Source organism: Brassica rapa, chromosome A02, assembly GCF_000309985.2.
Source record: "Brassica rapa cultivar Chiifu-401-42 chromosome A02, CAAS_Brap_v3.01, whole genome shotgun sequence".
Taxonomy (NCBI): Eukaryota; Viridiplantae; Streptophyta; class Magnoliopsida; order Brassicales; family Brassicaceae; genus Brassica; species Brassica rapa.
In genome coordinates, this window is record NC_024796.2 from 25296152 (window position 1) to 25312466 (window position 16315).

At 35.6% G+C, this 16315-nt stretch overlaps 1 pseudogene; it reads left to right on the forward strand.

The window, feature by feature from the left end:
- Positions 1-6628: 6628 nt before the first annotated feature.
- On the forward strand, positions 6629-16214 carry LOC103853917 (annotated as a pseudogene).
- Positions 16215-16315: the final 101 nt, after the last annotated feature.

Below are 16315 nucleotides of genomic sequence, written 5' to 3' on the forward strand. Positions count from 1 at the left end.
TTTTCCTGAAATTATTTCGTTAGAATTTAAGCAGGAGGACTGTTTATTAAGAGAAAGAGAAGAGTATATATAGGAGATTACTAACAACATGTTGAATAAGCTCGTTAACCATAATTATTCCGTAAAAACCACAACCATGTGTCTCTATTAACGTGTACAGTAGGGATTCTTACGATGAAAAGTTGTACTTGTAAATATTTACAAATTCTGCCATTACGTCCATGCTCATACCACTCGACTATTAGAATATATATAAACTCACACACATTATTATGCATTAATGTATATATATTGTATGACACATCGTTTCTGTAATCAACATATTTTGAATTCTACAGTTTATACTTTCATCGAACCGATCTCATAATTCAAAGCAGACTCTCTTTAGCTTAATATACTACTCCCTCCGTTTTTTAATATAAGTCGTTTTACAGCTATGCACGTAAATTAAGAAAACCATTAATTTCTTATATTTTCTAAACAAAAACATCATTAATTATTTACCTAACCACAATTCAACCAATAGAAAAATAGAAGATATATTACTATTGGTCATACAACATTAATTATTAATAAATTTTACATAGAAAACCGAAAACGACATATAATTTGGAACAAAAAAGTTTCTCTAAAACGACTTATAATAAAAAACGGAGGGAGTACTTTTTAAATAGTTTTTAAGGGTCGAAACTAAACTCTCTACAGTTCGTGAGCTCGAGGCTTAATCTCCTCTAAAGGAGATAGAAGTTAGAAACAAAACCAATTCGTTGGATTAACTAATATAACACTACACACATAGTTCTGAATTTGGAAACTTTTCATGTTCTAGTTAAATATTTTTTGAAGATTCTGAAACTTTAGTCTTTGGCCATAATTTTTCTAACATCTGGAATCAATTTTCGGAAATTCTAATTTAAGTATTAATATTTCGTATTAAAATATAATTAAATTTTATCCACGAAAAATTAAACTCCTTATAATACTATCAGACTACCAAACACTGTGATTTTTAAATTTGTTTACTAGATATTTTTTTGTAATCTCGGTTTGTGATATATGTTAATAAGGATTAAGAGAATTGATTTGGTTAACTATATCAACAAAGTGCAGTTATCTTTTCGAGCATATCAGTTGATAACTTCAGAGTTAAATGTGCTTGAACTCGAGTAGTAGAAGGATGAGTGACATATCAGAAATTGATTCGTGATATCGAACGAGTGAGGCCAAAATACGGAGAAAGATCATGTGGTGATTGCATGGTCAGTAAACAATGATTTTGAGCCTTCGGAAAAATTAACGCACCACCTGTTGGACGGGATGGGGCCCACGGGTCGAGTGAGCGGGCGTGGGAAGCCCATTAACCAGACGGCCGGGGCGTTACAAGTGATATCAGAGCTGAACTCAGTCGAGTGTGGAGCCAGTAAGCCTCACACTAACATGGGTGACGATCCTGGGGCGCAGCGGGGACTTTGCGTTCTTTAAGAGAGGGTAAATTGTAATATCCCGGTTTGTAGTATATGTTAAAACAACTTAAGAGAATAGATTTAGCTACCTATATCACCAAAGTGCACTTTTCTTTTCGAGCACACATCTATTTAGAACTCTAGAGTTAAGCATGCTTGAGCTGGAGTAGTAAAAGAATGAGTGACGTATCGGGAACTGATTCGAGATCGTGCGAGTGATGCAAAAGCACGTGGAAAATTCATGTGGTGATGTAGGGCCAGTAAACAGTGATTTCGAACCATCAGATAAATTAACACGCCGTCCGTTGGACGGCATGGGTCCATGGGTCGAATGAACGGGCGTGAGAGGTCCATTAGCCATGGGCGGTTGAAGCGCTACATTTTTATTCTCGTTTGAAATGTATTGTTGCTCACGAGAGATTTTTCTTTATTTTCTTTTAATTCAGTTTACTTATAAGTAAAACTCACAAATAATTGACGAACTGTTGTGAATGAGAAATATAGAATTGGTTAAGCTTATTCTTATTCCATAAACAATAATACATATATATAGGAATGCAAAACTAGGGTTTAAAACCGTCTAAAACATGGGCCTATGGGCCTATATGGACATCCACCTAATAATTCATAACACTCCCTCTTTAATGTCCATTATACAAAACTATTTTCTAAAGCGCATAAGATGCTGACTCATTAAAAATCTTACTAGTTAAACCGAGTGAAAAAAACCATGTTAAGGAGAAAAGAGTGCATCACACATCTACTCCCCCTGATGAGAACATAACTTGAGATATCTGATAGTACACAATCTAATGTGATGAATTAACTCCTTAGTCTTGGGCTTGGACCGGTTCACTTCTCTTGGCAGATTTGGCACTCCTCACTGAAACATGAATATCTTGATGGTCATAGGACAAAATGACTTCAAATCACTTAGGTGTCGAAGCTAACATCCTTGTCTAACTATAAGCACTGGTCTAGCTCTGGCCAGATTGGAATATCGAGTGATATTGGGATATCTGTCGAAATTAGGTATTTTGAGACAGCTTATTCATGTCCACGAAAACAGCCATATCTCGAGTTCTATCATGGGGAATGATTGATTCAAATTGGAGATGAATGTAGACTCAAATATATTTCTATGGACCCCAATTTCATATTTTAATTCCATCTAGAAGGTATCCTTTGATTGGAAAACTTTCGACCTTCGATTCTGTTACACGAATGAAATGTGTTCATCTCTTGATTCTTCTTCAAGTATGATTGATCTTGATCATTCTCTTCCTCTTCTTTCAGTCTCAAAATACATTGGAATATTGATCACTTTCTTCTTTAGGTGTCTATCAATTGCGTGTTCTTTGTTGTCTCATTAAAATCTTAATATGGAAAACCTAATGGGACAAAACCAATGATAAGAAAAAAGAGTACAACCATGCACATCATCATATTCTCCCCCCTGGAAGCATCATCTTCGGGAGATGTATTCTCAGCATATATATCATCCTTTTAAGAATTGCTATAAGCATATCCTTAGTGAATAAACTTGTTTAATTGTCAGATAATTTTTTAGACCACTGGACTTCTTGTCCATAACATTACTTTCACACAAAAGGTCATATTTTGGTCTATTTGGACTCTATATCCAAATTTCTTTTTATTGACCATCTTCTAAACTTTCATATTATGCATACTTATACATACCAGTTATTCATTTTCTTCTTGTAAAAGTTACAAGTATGACTATCCTTTTCATACAAAATCACATCTTTCAATCATGAAACATATCAGTAAATTTCCAATATTATGGTACTTTATGACCACAAATTATTTTCTTTATATGTTCAATATACTCGCACGGTAATGTTCTCTAGAACTGGCATTTACTACTTCTAGCAGTCCAAATCCTTATGGGGTTTACTGCAGTTTATATTCTTGTGGATCTTTCGTATAAATGTCAATTTTTAGTGGCTTTCAATTCATTTCTTTTTGTTGTCACACTAAAGAAACTTAAATCAATGGTTTACTGTATTTTATATTCTCTTGGATCTTTCACATAAATGTCATTTTTCAGTGGCTTCCAATTAATTTTCTTTGTTGCTGCACTAAAGAAATTTGAATCAAGTTTATAGGAATGTAGAACTAAGGTTTAGAACCGTCTAAAACATGGACCTATGTGTCTATATTGACATCCACCTAATAATTCATAATACGAACAAAATAAACAAATAATTGTTGTGAAAATTTTTAGCAACAATCTTGGTTTGAAAAACTAGATTCGAATGGCGATTATTTAAAACAAACGCATGATAATAAATCGACCAAATATGGGATGGTTTTTACAAAAAGAAATATGGGATGGTTCTTGCAATTACTTATACTAAGAATTACAAGAAATTTATTACTCCCTCTGTTCTTTAAAGATCCATTTTTTAGAAAAAAAAATTGTTTCAAAAAGATACATTTTTTTACTTTTTCAAAACATTAATTAATGAAAAATTGTACTTTAAAAAAAAATACAATTGTGTTTAATAAAATCTCATTGGTTAAAAGTTATTGGGAATAATTAATGAAGAAAAACAATGTATTAAAAAATACATTTTTAAATATTTTATTAATAAGTGTGAAAAAACTATAACATGGATCTTTTAGGAACGGTGAGAGTATTTGTAAAATTTTAATGTTATTAGTCATTTTTTCCTTATAGATCTGTATACGTAAAATAAATAAAAATCATATAAAGTTTAAGATCTTTAATAAAAGACGTATTTCTGTACACTACATTAATTTAGTTTCTCTTAGATGTTTAAGACTAAGAGGTCAAAACTACGTCAACGACAACCTTTTTTTGGAACACCAAAAATCACGAGTTTTTTTAAGCATATTCAAATATTCTCGCAAATTCATAAAAGCGGTAGTGAGTCTGCATGAATGCTCGAGTCAGCACATGTTTCTCTATTTTGTGGAAAGCAAATTGTCAATCTCAATGCATTAAAATTATTTTGTGCATTTTAAATCACTAGAAATCCCATACTAGTTAGTATTATTAATCAATCATCCACTATTATTTTTCTTAAAGTCCTTGCCAATTATTGTATCGGACAGCATGAACGAATAAACTGATAGCTTCCCTATTCTCTCTGACAATGAACTTTTTGAAGATATAGCGGCACATTATTTATCTGTTGAATTCCTTTTTTTTGTGCACGATCTGTTGAGTTCCTAAAAGCTATTGCATTCGTTTTATTAAAACTAATTTATCATTTTAAATTATTCATGTGGAAAACAAGTTGTGTACTTAATATATTCATACCAAAAAAATGTTGTAAGGGTTCAGGACTATGGTTTTGTGTTAAAAAAAACAAGCGTTTCATGTGGTTATACAAACATACTCTTGCCGTCTTACCACTATGAAAATTTTGCATAGCCATATGAAATTCAATTTACTAACAACAGAAAACCTAAATTATATATCATATATGCACAAAATTAATCTAAAGCTCGGTAAACAAAAACTTGCTTTGAAAAGATCCTAAATATTGAACAAAGAAATGTGTGGGCCGCTATAGATATTGAGATTTGTAAACAAAGAAAGAAAAAATAGTGTAAATTGTAATTCATAAATATGCGTGATTTTTTTGCTTGTATGCTTTTTTTTGAGATTTTTTTTTTGCTTGTATGCTTCCTCATCGGTTTACGATGAATGAATCACTCTCTGTAAATTTCAAGACATAGATAATAAATAATTAATATCGTATAATTTATATTATACTACATAAATACAAGCTCGCTGGATCACTAAATTATTAAGTGATTTTAGTTTACACATACTAATTTGTTAGGCCCTCAGTTTTTTGCATAAAATAGTTACTATTGACCATTAATATTCATTGTAAAACATTTCCGGAACTTTTTCAAATTACAAATAATTTGAACAGTAAATTTTTTGCAACAGGTAAACAACAAAACCATGTACTCACCGTGTTCAATTATTATTATTATTTTTTGTAATATGTCCCTTTTTATTAATAAAAGAGAATACTATATATACACATGTATGGTGCACAAAAAATTCACATGTATACTATATGTATACACAGTATTCTCTTTTAGTCACTAAAGAGGAACATATTATAAAACAATCGAACATGGAGAGAAGTCGGTAACTATACATGTTTTTGTGAAATAAGTTAATGGGTAATGGAGTGTATGTATAACCTATGGTTTCGGTAATTTCCATAATTGGAAATTGTGCATCTTCATCCAACATCCACACTTTGCATCCACGAAGACTTTCCCATAACTATTTTGTGAGGTATATTAATTTCCTTGTAAAATATGCAAGTGTAAACCACGCAGTAGTAGTGGTAGACTAGTGCTCTTGAGGGAACAACAGCCCCAATACAGATCCGGCTTCGAAACTTCGTGTGGCTATCTAGACTAACGTTAAATCGCAAGAATATGTGAAGTGCCGTGGATTTTGTGAGACTAGTCAGTTGACCTCAGTTTCCGGATCCCCACCGTTATAAAAAAAAATGTAAATGTAATATTAATCAAACCCCAATGTTCAGGCTGAGTTTCTATACACTAACTCAAATCATATATTTAAACGTTGGTACATGCCACTATAATGGGCTATAAATACGAGGCCCGACAATCTTTTTACATGTGAGGTTTAACTACATAAACTCGCACCGTAGGCGCGTGACTGCCAAACCCACCACATAACCGCTGCAAAGAAAAAAATACTACACCCGCATTTATCCGCTGAAATTTAAGAAAATTATTTTTTTTAAAATCTTTTTGTAAATTGACGGTTATCTGCATTTTAAATTTGCCCAATCCGTACATGCATCCTCGTAAAACAAATTCAATCCACATATCTATACCTACAATTCCAAATTTCAAATAAATTGATTCACACAAATTCTATAGAAGTGGATGATAACATGAACCAAACCAAACCGAAAACCCAAATAGTGTTAAACCGAACCGCCAAATTGAATGGCAATATTGTTTACTAGTTTTGGAATTTGGCGAGTAAGAAAGAGGCGCTTGTGAAAGAAACCGATAATGCTACGGTTATGTGAAATGGCAATGCTACTTCAGTCTTTGTTAAACCTTGAACAGGGTTTCGTTTTCATTAGGTTACTAGTGGTTCAACTACAATGGCTCCTGCTTTGAGTAGAACAAGCCTATACACCACCTCTCCTTTGACCTCCCTTCCATGGGTCCGGTGAGAAGTTCGAGTACCAAGCTGAGGTTTGTTCGTTTTCCTCCTAAAGTTTCGATTTTTAAATCGTGGGCACTTGTCAATTTGCTGAAAGTTTGAGACTTTATGATTTGTCAGGTGAGCAGATTGTTGGATTTGATTGTTCATAGCTTATACAGTCACAAGGAGGTCTTCCTCAGGGAGCTTGTTAGGTTAGTCCATTTTTCTTTCTTTTATTTGTTTTACAATTGATTTAAATGTGTGATTGTATATATGTTTACAGTAACGCAAGTGATGCGTTGGATAAGCTGAGGTTCTTGAGTGTGACAGAGCCTGCTTTGTTTGGAGATGGTGGTGACCTTGAGATTAGGATCAAGCCTGATCCTGATAACGGAACCATCACCATTACGTATGAGAGACTTCTTATATTTTTTTTTTAATCAACAGTTAGATAAGAAATAATTACTTTAAAGAGATTGTTGTTAATTTGGGCAGTGACACTGGAATTGGAATGACAAAGGAAGAACTTATAGACTGCCTTGGTACCATTGCTCAGATTGGCACTTCCAAATTCTTGAAGGCTCTCAAGGTTTTTTTTTAGTGGCTAGCAGTGTTCTAGAAATCGGTCTAGGCAGCGACTAGGCAAATCGGGTTTAAAACGAAATGATTGGTTAGATTTTTTTTTATTAAATCGGTCTAGACATAGAAAAAATTCGGTCTATTTACCCGCTTAAACAATAATCCTCTATAAGACGCATAACTTTGAACATTGGTTGCCAGCAAATCAATCTTGACGTCAAATTTTGAGTCATTGATTTAATATCTCTCTCTGTCTATTCAGGAAAACAAGGACCTTGGTGCTGACAATGGTTTGATAGGACAGTTTGGTGTTGGGTTTTACTCTGCTTTCTTAGTTGCTGAAAAGGTAAAGACTATTCCAGCTTCTGCTACTATAGTGTTATCTAGTGAAGAGGGAGTGGACTTATACTTGTCTCTGTTTTCAGGTTGTTGTGTCAACGAAAAGCCCCAAATCTGACAAACAGTATGTTTGGGAATCGGTAGCTGACAGTAGCTCATATGTGATCAGAGAAGAAACAGACCCTGAGAACTTCCTACGCCGTGGAACGCAGATAACTCTGTATCTAAGGGTACACTTCTCTATTCAACCGTTCTTTCATGCGTTGAATATTTTGATATCTCTTGACTACAGGAGGATGATAAATACAAATTTTTGGAGTCTACAAGAATCAAGAACCTTGTGAAGAACTACTCTCAGTTCGTTGGGTTCCCGATCTATACATGGCAGGAGAAATCAAGGACAATAGAGGTGAGGACAATAACACTTTTTTGCCTTATTGTAATTAAAGAAGAGTGAAACTAACATTGTTTGAGATTTTTCCAACATTCTTGGTTAGGTTGAAGAGGAAGAACCATCTAAGGAAGAAGAAGAAGAGAAAGAGGTAGAATCTTGTGCTTTTTCAGTTGTTACTGATTCCTGTTGACTGACATGACCTTGTTACTTGTTTGATTCCAGGGTGAGCCCAAAAAGACAAAGAAGACTACTAAAACCGAGAAGTACTGGGATTGGGAGCTAGCCAATGAAACAAAACCTTTATGGGTGAGCCGTGAAGCTTGTTAACGTCCTTAATGATGTTTGACATGCTCACTTGTTTATGGTTTTGTCTTTAAATAGATGCGCAACTCAAAGGAAGTGTCAAAGGAGGAGTACAATGAGTTTTACAAGAAGGCTTTTAATGAGTTCTTGGATCCACTTGCTCACACTCACTTCACAACAGAGGGAGAGGTTGAGTTTAGGAGCTGTGACAACCCATCCTCTCACTAGGAATCTAGGTTCACAGCGCTGCAGCGCACCGACCCCAACCCCTCCATTATGAGTCCTCTCACTCCATAATTAGGTTGTTGGTGAGACTCGAACCCAGGTCCTCACCTTTTAACAACACTCCTCCAGGATGAGTTGTCACCAATTGAGCTGCAGATCAATTGGTGACAACTCACCCTGGAGGAGTGTTGTTAAAGGGTGAGGACCTGGGTTCGAGTCTCACCAACAACCTAATTATGGAGTTAGAGAGGACTCATAATGGAGGGGTTGGGGTCGGTGCGCTGCAGCGCTGTGAACCTAGATTCCTAGTGAGAGGATGGGTTGTCACATAAAAAGTCGACTTTTTTGTGACAACCCGCCCCGTGGGACTACCCGCCCATGGGCCCCAGGCTCACAGCGCTGCAGCGCACCGACCCCAACCCCTCCATTATGAGTTTTCTCTAACTCCATAATTAGGTTGTTGGTGAGCCTCGAACCCAGGTCCTCACCCTTTAACAACACTCCTCCAAATTATAACATCCCGAGTTGTGATATGTGAAAAGGCTTAAGAGAATTGATTTGGCTACCTATGTCACCAAAGTTGACTTACCTTTTCCGGAACACATCCTGAAAGAACTCCAGAGTTAAGCGTGCTTGAGCTGGAGTAGTGGAAGGATGGGTGACCTATCGGGAAGTGATTCGCGATAGTGTGCGAGTGAGGCCAAAGCATGGGAAAAGGTCGGGTGGTGATTGCAGGGTCAGTAAACAATGATTTCGAGCCTTTGGAAAATTAACGGACCGACCGTCAGACGGGATGGGGCCCACGGGCCGAGAGAGCGGGCGTGGGTGGCCCATTAGCCGTGGGCGGGTCGGGGCGTTACAAGTGGTATCAGAGCTGGTTAGCCATCTCAGTTCTGACCTGAGAGGCGTCTTGAGACCTGTCGTGGGGCGCAACGAGGACGTTGCGTTCTTTGAGAGGGGGTGAATTGTAACATCCCGAGTTGTGATATGTGAAAAGGCTTAAGAGAATTGATTTGGCTACCTATGTCACCAAAGTTGACTTACCTTTTCCGGAACACATCCTGAAAGAACTCCAGAGTTAAGCGTGCTTGAGCTGGAGTAGTGGAAGGATGGGTGACCTATCGGGAAGTGATTCGCAATAGTGTGCGAGTGAGGCCAAAGCATGAGAAAAGGTCGGGTGGTGATTGCAGGGTCAGTAAACAATGATTTCGAGCCTTTGGAAAATTAACGGATCGACCGTCAGACGGGATGGGGCCCACGGGCCGAGAGAGCGGGCGTGGGTGGCCCATTAGCCGTGGGCGGGTCGGGGCGTTACAGGAGCATTCTGTACAGCCCTGGGATGGGTCCTCTTAACAACGAGGACGTTACAAACCCGAAAACAAAGAACATTCGTCTCCACGTCTAGCGTGTGTTTATCTCTGATGACTTTGATGGAGAGCTGGTGAGCCTTGTAAAACATAGAACCAATGTTTAGCTCCTCTGGTTCCATTTTTCTTTTCACATGTTTCACTATGTGTTTTGTAGTTCCCAAGATACTTAAGCTTTGTGAAGGGTATTGTGGACTCAAACGATCTCCCTCTTAACGTCTCACGTGAAATCCTCCAAGAAAGCAGAATCGTAAGTGCTGCCACAGCTAGTGTGTGATACAAGAATATCACACCTTTATAAATAATACACACCTTGTTATAACATTCAGGTGAGAATCATGAGAAAGAGACTCATTAGGAAGACTTTCGACATGATTCAAGAAATCTCAGAAAGTGAAAACAAAGAGGTTAGTGTCCTCTCTTTACTCCATTTTTATTCTCTTAAATCCCACTCGAAGTCTCAGGATCTATATTCAAAAAATCGCTAGGCAGCAAATTGCTGCCAGCAATTAGGTTCTTTGTATAGGACTAGATTCTTTAAAGAATTATTTGTTATATATTGTATATTTATATTATTTTTTAGGTTTAAGTATAAAATTTATTTTGATGATTTATAAAAATTAGGTATACAAAAAAAATGAAATCAGACAAACTTGTGCACTTACACTAATATTGTTGCTTGATTTAACAGATTCAAATTAGATCAATTTGGATTGATTTTAACTGATTTAGAACGGTTTAAACTGATCTGAGTCGTTTAAATCTGGCTTTAAGAAAACCGTTTTGGCTACGACTGATTTGCCACCTAGGCGGGATATTCATTTTCTTTGGTACAAGTGATTACAGGATTACAAGAAGTTCTGGGAGAACTTTGGTAGATTCATTAAACTGGGTTGTATTGAAGACACTGGTAACCACAAGCGTATCACACCGTAGCTTAGATTCTACAGTTCCAAGAACGAGGAGGAGTTGACAAGCTTGGATGAATACATCGAGAACATGGGAGAGAACCAAAAGGCTATCTACTACCTTGCTACCGACAGTCTGAAAAGTGCCAAGTCTGCTCCTTTCTTGGAGAAACTAATTCAAAAAGATATTGAGGTAATATGATTCAAAACTAGTTTTTCAACTTACAAACTTCCTGATTCTGATATGATTTGTCTTTGCCATTGGTTTTCATTGATGATAGGTTCTGTACTTGGTTGAACCAATCGATGAAGTTGCTATTCAGAACTTACAAACCTACAAAGAAAAGAAGTTTGTTGATATCAGCAAAGAAGATTTGGAGCTTGGTAAGTGTTGTTAGAGCAATTCATGTGCAGTTAGTGTGAGACTTTGTTTCTCTAATGGCGCTAATTTGGACAGGTGATGAAGATGAAGTAAAGGAAAGGGAAGCTAAACAAGAGTTCAATCTTCTGTGTGATTGGATGAAGCAGCAGCTTGGTGACAAAGTTGCCAAAGTCCAAGTCTCGAATCGTTTGAGCTCGTCTCCTTGTGTGCTCGTCTCAGGCAAATTTGGTTAGTCTGCTAATATGGAAAGGTTAATGAAGGCACAAGCACTTGGAGACACATCAAGCTTGGAGTTCATGAGAGGTAGGAGAATACTAGAGATCAATCCAGATCATCCCATCATCAAAGACTTGAATGTAAGTGTTTCATAAACACTCCTGTCACAGAAATCTCAAATAAAAAGCCTAATAGTGAGTTTTTGAATATTTTTTGAAGGCTGCTTGTAAGAATGCACCTGAGAGCAGTGAAGCAACAAGAGTGGTTGATCTCTTATATGACACTGCTATAATCTCAAGTGGATTCACTGTAAGTAGAATCTAACAACTTTCTTGTTTTCTATTGGTTTTCCTCACTTTTGATGTGTTTGTGGGACAGCCTGATAGCCCGGCTGAGCTGGGGAACAAGATTTATGAGATGATGGCTATGGCTGTTGGAGGAAGATGGGGCCGTGTTGAAGGTGAAGAAAGCTCGAGTGTGGGTGAAGGAGATGAGAAAGATGGAGAAGCAGAAGTAGTTGAACCATCTGAAGTTAGGGCAGAGAGTGATCCATGGCAAGATTGATTCAAAACTTTTGTCATGTGAATTTTTGACACCAGAATGTTTCTTTTTACTAGGATTGGGTACGAGTATCATGGGCCTAGTGAAAACCCGTTATTGGATTACGTGATGGAGAATTAATCCGATATTTGTAGGTTTTTTTAAATTCGGATCTTTTTCAAAATATTTCCCTAATAATATTTAAAATATTATAATTATTTTCTGAAATTTGATGCAAAACATTCCTCTCAGTTTATATTTTTTACGTGATAATTTCATGCTGTTTTTAGAGCTTTTTTGTATGAATATGATACATTTTGATTAGCAACTTATAGTTTTTGGCCTAAACCAATCTAGTGAAACGTTACGAGACCCTTCCAAAACCAAAATCAAAACCCACTACAATTGGTTAGTAATCAATGAAATTTAAGAGATAATATCGAATCCAGATTTTTTTTTTTTGAAAAAGAAAATCAGTGATTTTGGACAAAGATAAGAGTTTTACACATACCATATATTCAAGCCAAACTCTGTTTGGTCTTGAGAATCGAGATACGGAATATCACTCGTTAGAAACAAATCAATATTATAAAGGTATCTTTTACCAGCCGTTTATTTTCTTTTTAATGTTGGTCAACGATATATCTGTTAACCAATATACTATCCGCCTCGTTACTTTCTATAAATCATATAATTTTGCACCCTCTTGAGCTATCAACACCATCACCAAAACAATGGCGTCTAAAGCGTATTCTATCTTGTTCATTTCACTAATTCTTACATGTAAGTCTATTTTCATCTCTTAATCATCGATTTACATACTAAACCTAATTAGTCAATTTGGTTTATTGATTGTTGATATTAGGTATGAGATCAGTGCGCATACCCAAGGCCGAAGCGACGTACGTAAAGTACCATAGCTGCCATACTGTAAAAGATTGCATTAAAGATATAGATTGTTTGATTGCACCGGTTCAATGTTTAGAGTCACGGTGTACGTGTATTCTTATCTCACCACTCTCAAGCAGAAAAAACCTTAACCTTAAACCAGCGGAGACGCCATTAAGGTGCAAGACAGCAAGTGATTGTGAAGATAAGCTCATTTGCGTTTTTGGAAAATCTGTCTGCGAAAATTCACAATGTCAGTGTTTAGATGGTTAGAAATTTTAGAAAATTGAAGTGCTGTGTTTTTTTTTTGTCTACTGGTATGAATAAAAGTATTTTATCCAAATGGTATGAACAAGATGGATAGAAAATATATATAGACGTGTGATACAAAAAGTACCCGTTTGAAGTAAGAAAAATAAAAATAAATAAAAATATATTTTAAAAATTATCAAAATATGTATTTCAAAATTGGCTTATCCAAGATATTTAAAGTTAATAATAATATTAGCTATCCAAATTTCTGGAACCTGTTTTATTATCCCAATTTCATTTTTTAACTAAAATAGTATTTCTCTATATTTTCTCTTTCTAAAATATTATAAAATCATACAGAGGAATAAAGCTTAGCACTATAATAGTTTATTTTATTTATTTATCAAAAGTATTTCAATATTTAGATTACTTATATTTCAACTGGAGCTTTAAAGTCTGGTGGTAAATGGTTCACGACTGTGAGTTCCGCCACGTGGAAACGAATCTCAGCCACTGAAATATTCACATGTGGTTTTGTAGCTCTCTGGGACTGAAGACCATTCTAGTGCAACCCATGTCCCTCGTGTAACTCTGGTCACCGTGTGGTCCGTAGTTGTCTCGGTCTCTAGTCTAGACTCACCTCGGGTGAGGGCCAGGACACCTGATATTATTCACAGCGTCCCAAATAAACATGCCAAATTATAATTTAGAACTGCGGTATGAACCAATTATTTTGTGAACTAATAATTAGGCCATCTATCCATCTATACATATAAAGTTTGATCCTGAAAAATTCACCACTTTCTTCTCTATATCATTTCTTGAAAGAACTTCTCCATATCATTTTAAGGATTTCTACATGTCTTTTCTGATCGTGGGCGATTGAAGATTACGAAAAGTTCTAGGCTTTCATGCACCTTATAAGAAACGCATTGACATCTGCTTGAATATGAAACTAATGTTGCTACTGAGCTGCTTGAAAATAATCTAGTGGCTATTTACCGGAGATTCCATTCCCACTCGAAAATCTGTTTTCGATCTGATCAAAGGATATCTCGGGAATCTGATTCCAATACGTGGCTGAGATTATCATTACTGGAGTTTATGACAGTACCAGACCACCAAGGTGAATCTACCAGCACCACCGTTAAAATCCGACCCCCATCGCCGCCGGAGAATCCAAATGCCATTTCTATTCTCTTTCAAAAGCGCAGGAAGAAAAAGAGAGATTAGTACTTTGAATGAATGGCTTTACAACCGTCCGATCAGATAACTATATTACATTTTTACCCTTTAAGAAACAAATCCCACGATGTTGAAACTCTTAGTCAGACTTGTATCTGTATTGTTTCGACGGCAGATGTTTTTTTCTTTGAACAACCGGCAAATGTTTTTTTACTCTCTTTCCATTGTTTACTTAATGCTTGCTCAATGCTTTGACATGTCATTTACGAAACACGACTTACCTGTCATTAAGACACGTGTCTTTTGATCGTGGTTCTGTGTCGTTGGATTTGTGACCAGTGTCTCTCTTTTTTTGGCTATAAACTCTTTTTGTTAAGTTGAGTTTAGTTTCAATCCAATTTTTTTGAATACTTTGGGTTTGGGTTTCAAACTTTCAATTCAAAGTAGCACCAGATTCTCACATGCAAGTGCGATGTTTCCGCTCTTACCCTTGTTTTACATCTTCCAATTAAAAAAATGCAAACCAATTACATTTACATAAAAGTCTCCTTAATGATTTTTGGTATGGACAACTAAAACAAAAAAGATATACAATTAGTTTATATTACTTTCAATTTCAAATGAGAATACATAAAATATTTTTAAATATTTTTAAAAATTTAAACATATTTTAAATTGTTTAACTTTTTGCCACTAACCAAGTAAAACAATCACTCACATTTATAGATACTTGAATTTACGTGTGGTGTTGAGACCAATACCGGTCCCGAGGGAAAGCATTAGAAGCTCAGGCTTCCGGCCTTGTTAAGTTAAGTATTTAACATGCCATTGATTCCCAAAAGTTTCAAGTAGTTTTTTCTGTGATAACCAGGTTAGGTGTTTGATTCCTCCACCGGTACTGGTTGAGACCATAAGTTCGAAACAAAATTTAAGATATAAGAACTTATATCATACGTATAACAAGGTCAAAATTTTACTGTTAACAAATATTTCCTTGTTACACAAAAAATGTCACTTTACAATTCCAATGCAAATTATACTTAATATCAGTTAAAAGTTAATTGCAAACTACATTGGTTTTATAAATAATTATATTTACCTCAAATACTATTAGTCAGAAAGATGTAATTAATAACAACTTACATATACTTCCGTTACTTTCTTAGCTAAAGTGTCAAAGTGACGGATGCAGTAAGAAATACTCCGCGTGAAGTACAGACAGATCACTAGCTTAAAGGATTTTGCAGACTCTTCAAGGATTTCCTGCTTACGAATGGCTGCTGACGATTCCAACCCTTGCAGCATATATGATAATTTCTCGAGAACCTTATTGATCGATGCAAGCATTACTTTATGTTTTTTTTTTTAACATAGCATTACTTTACGTTAGGAACATATTTTCTAGAAGAACAGGTACACACGATGTTGATTTTGCTACTGTTGTTATTCCAACTAGGGCCGGCGTCCGCGCTGCGCGCGGATTACATGTTTAATAAAAATCAGGTGAATTAAAATTGTGTGTTTTTTGGTTTCTGAAAGGATAAGTTAAGTTTTGTTTTTTTATACAGGGGAGAAGTTCGAAACGGTGATCATTTTTTTTAAAAAACAACTGTAAGTATGAATAATAAATAGTTTTGAGGAATTCGATATTTGAATGAGAAAATAATCTTTGTGTGTGACAATTTAATTGATGTAGGAAGTGGTAACGTAAATGTTTTAAAAGTTGACTGGTGGTGTTTGCTATGAGGCTTAGGATAGCAGTTTATTCCTCTTTTGGAAGCGTTGAATGATATCAATTTCGTTGTTAAAGTAGAAGCGCGTTCCAGGTGTTGCTGTGAGTGATAGTTTTTCTGAAAAAGGCAAATATTTGTTAGCATTTAGTTTTTTGTAAAGTTTATGTTTAGTTTATTACCTTCATGTATCCGTGGAATGATACTTGTGATGATTACGACTTGTTTTTTCCTTGTTGATATGCGATTTAACTCTCTGAAATTAGATGCCTCCTTGTCCCATAAAGTTAGACGTACCAATTTCGATCTACAAATAATTATTGTATTAGATTTTG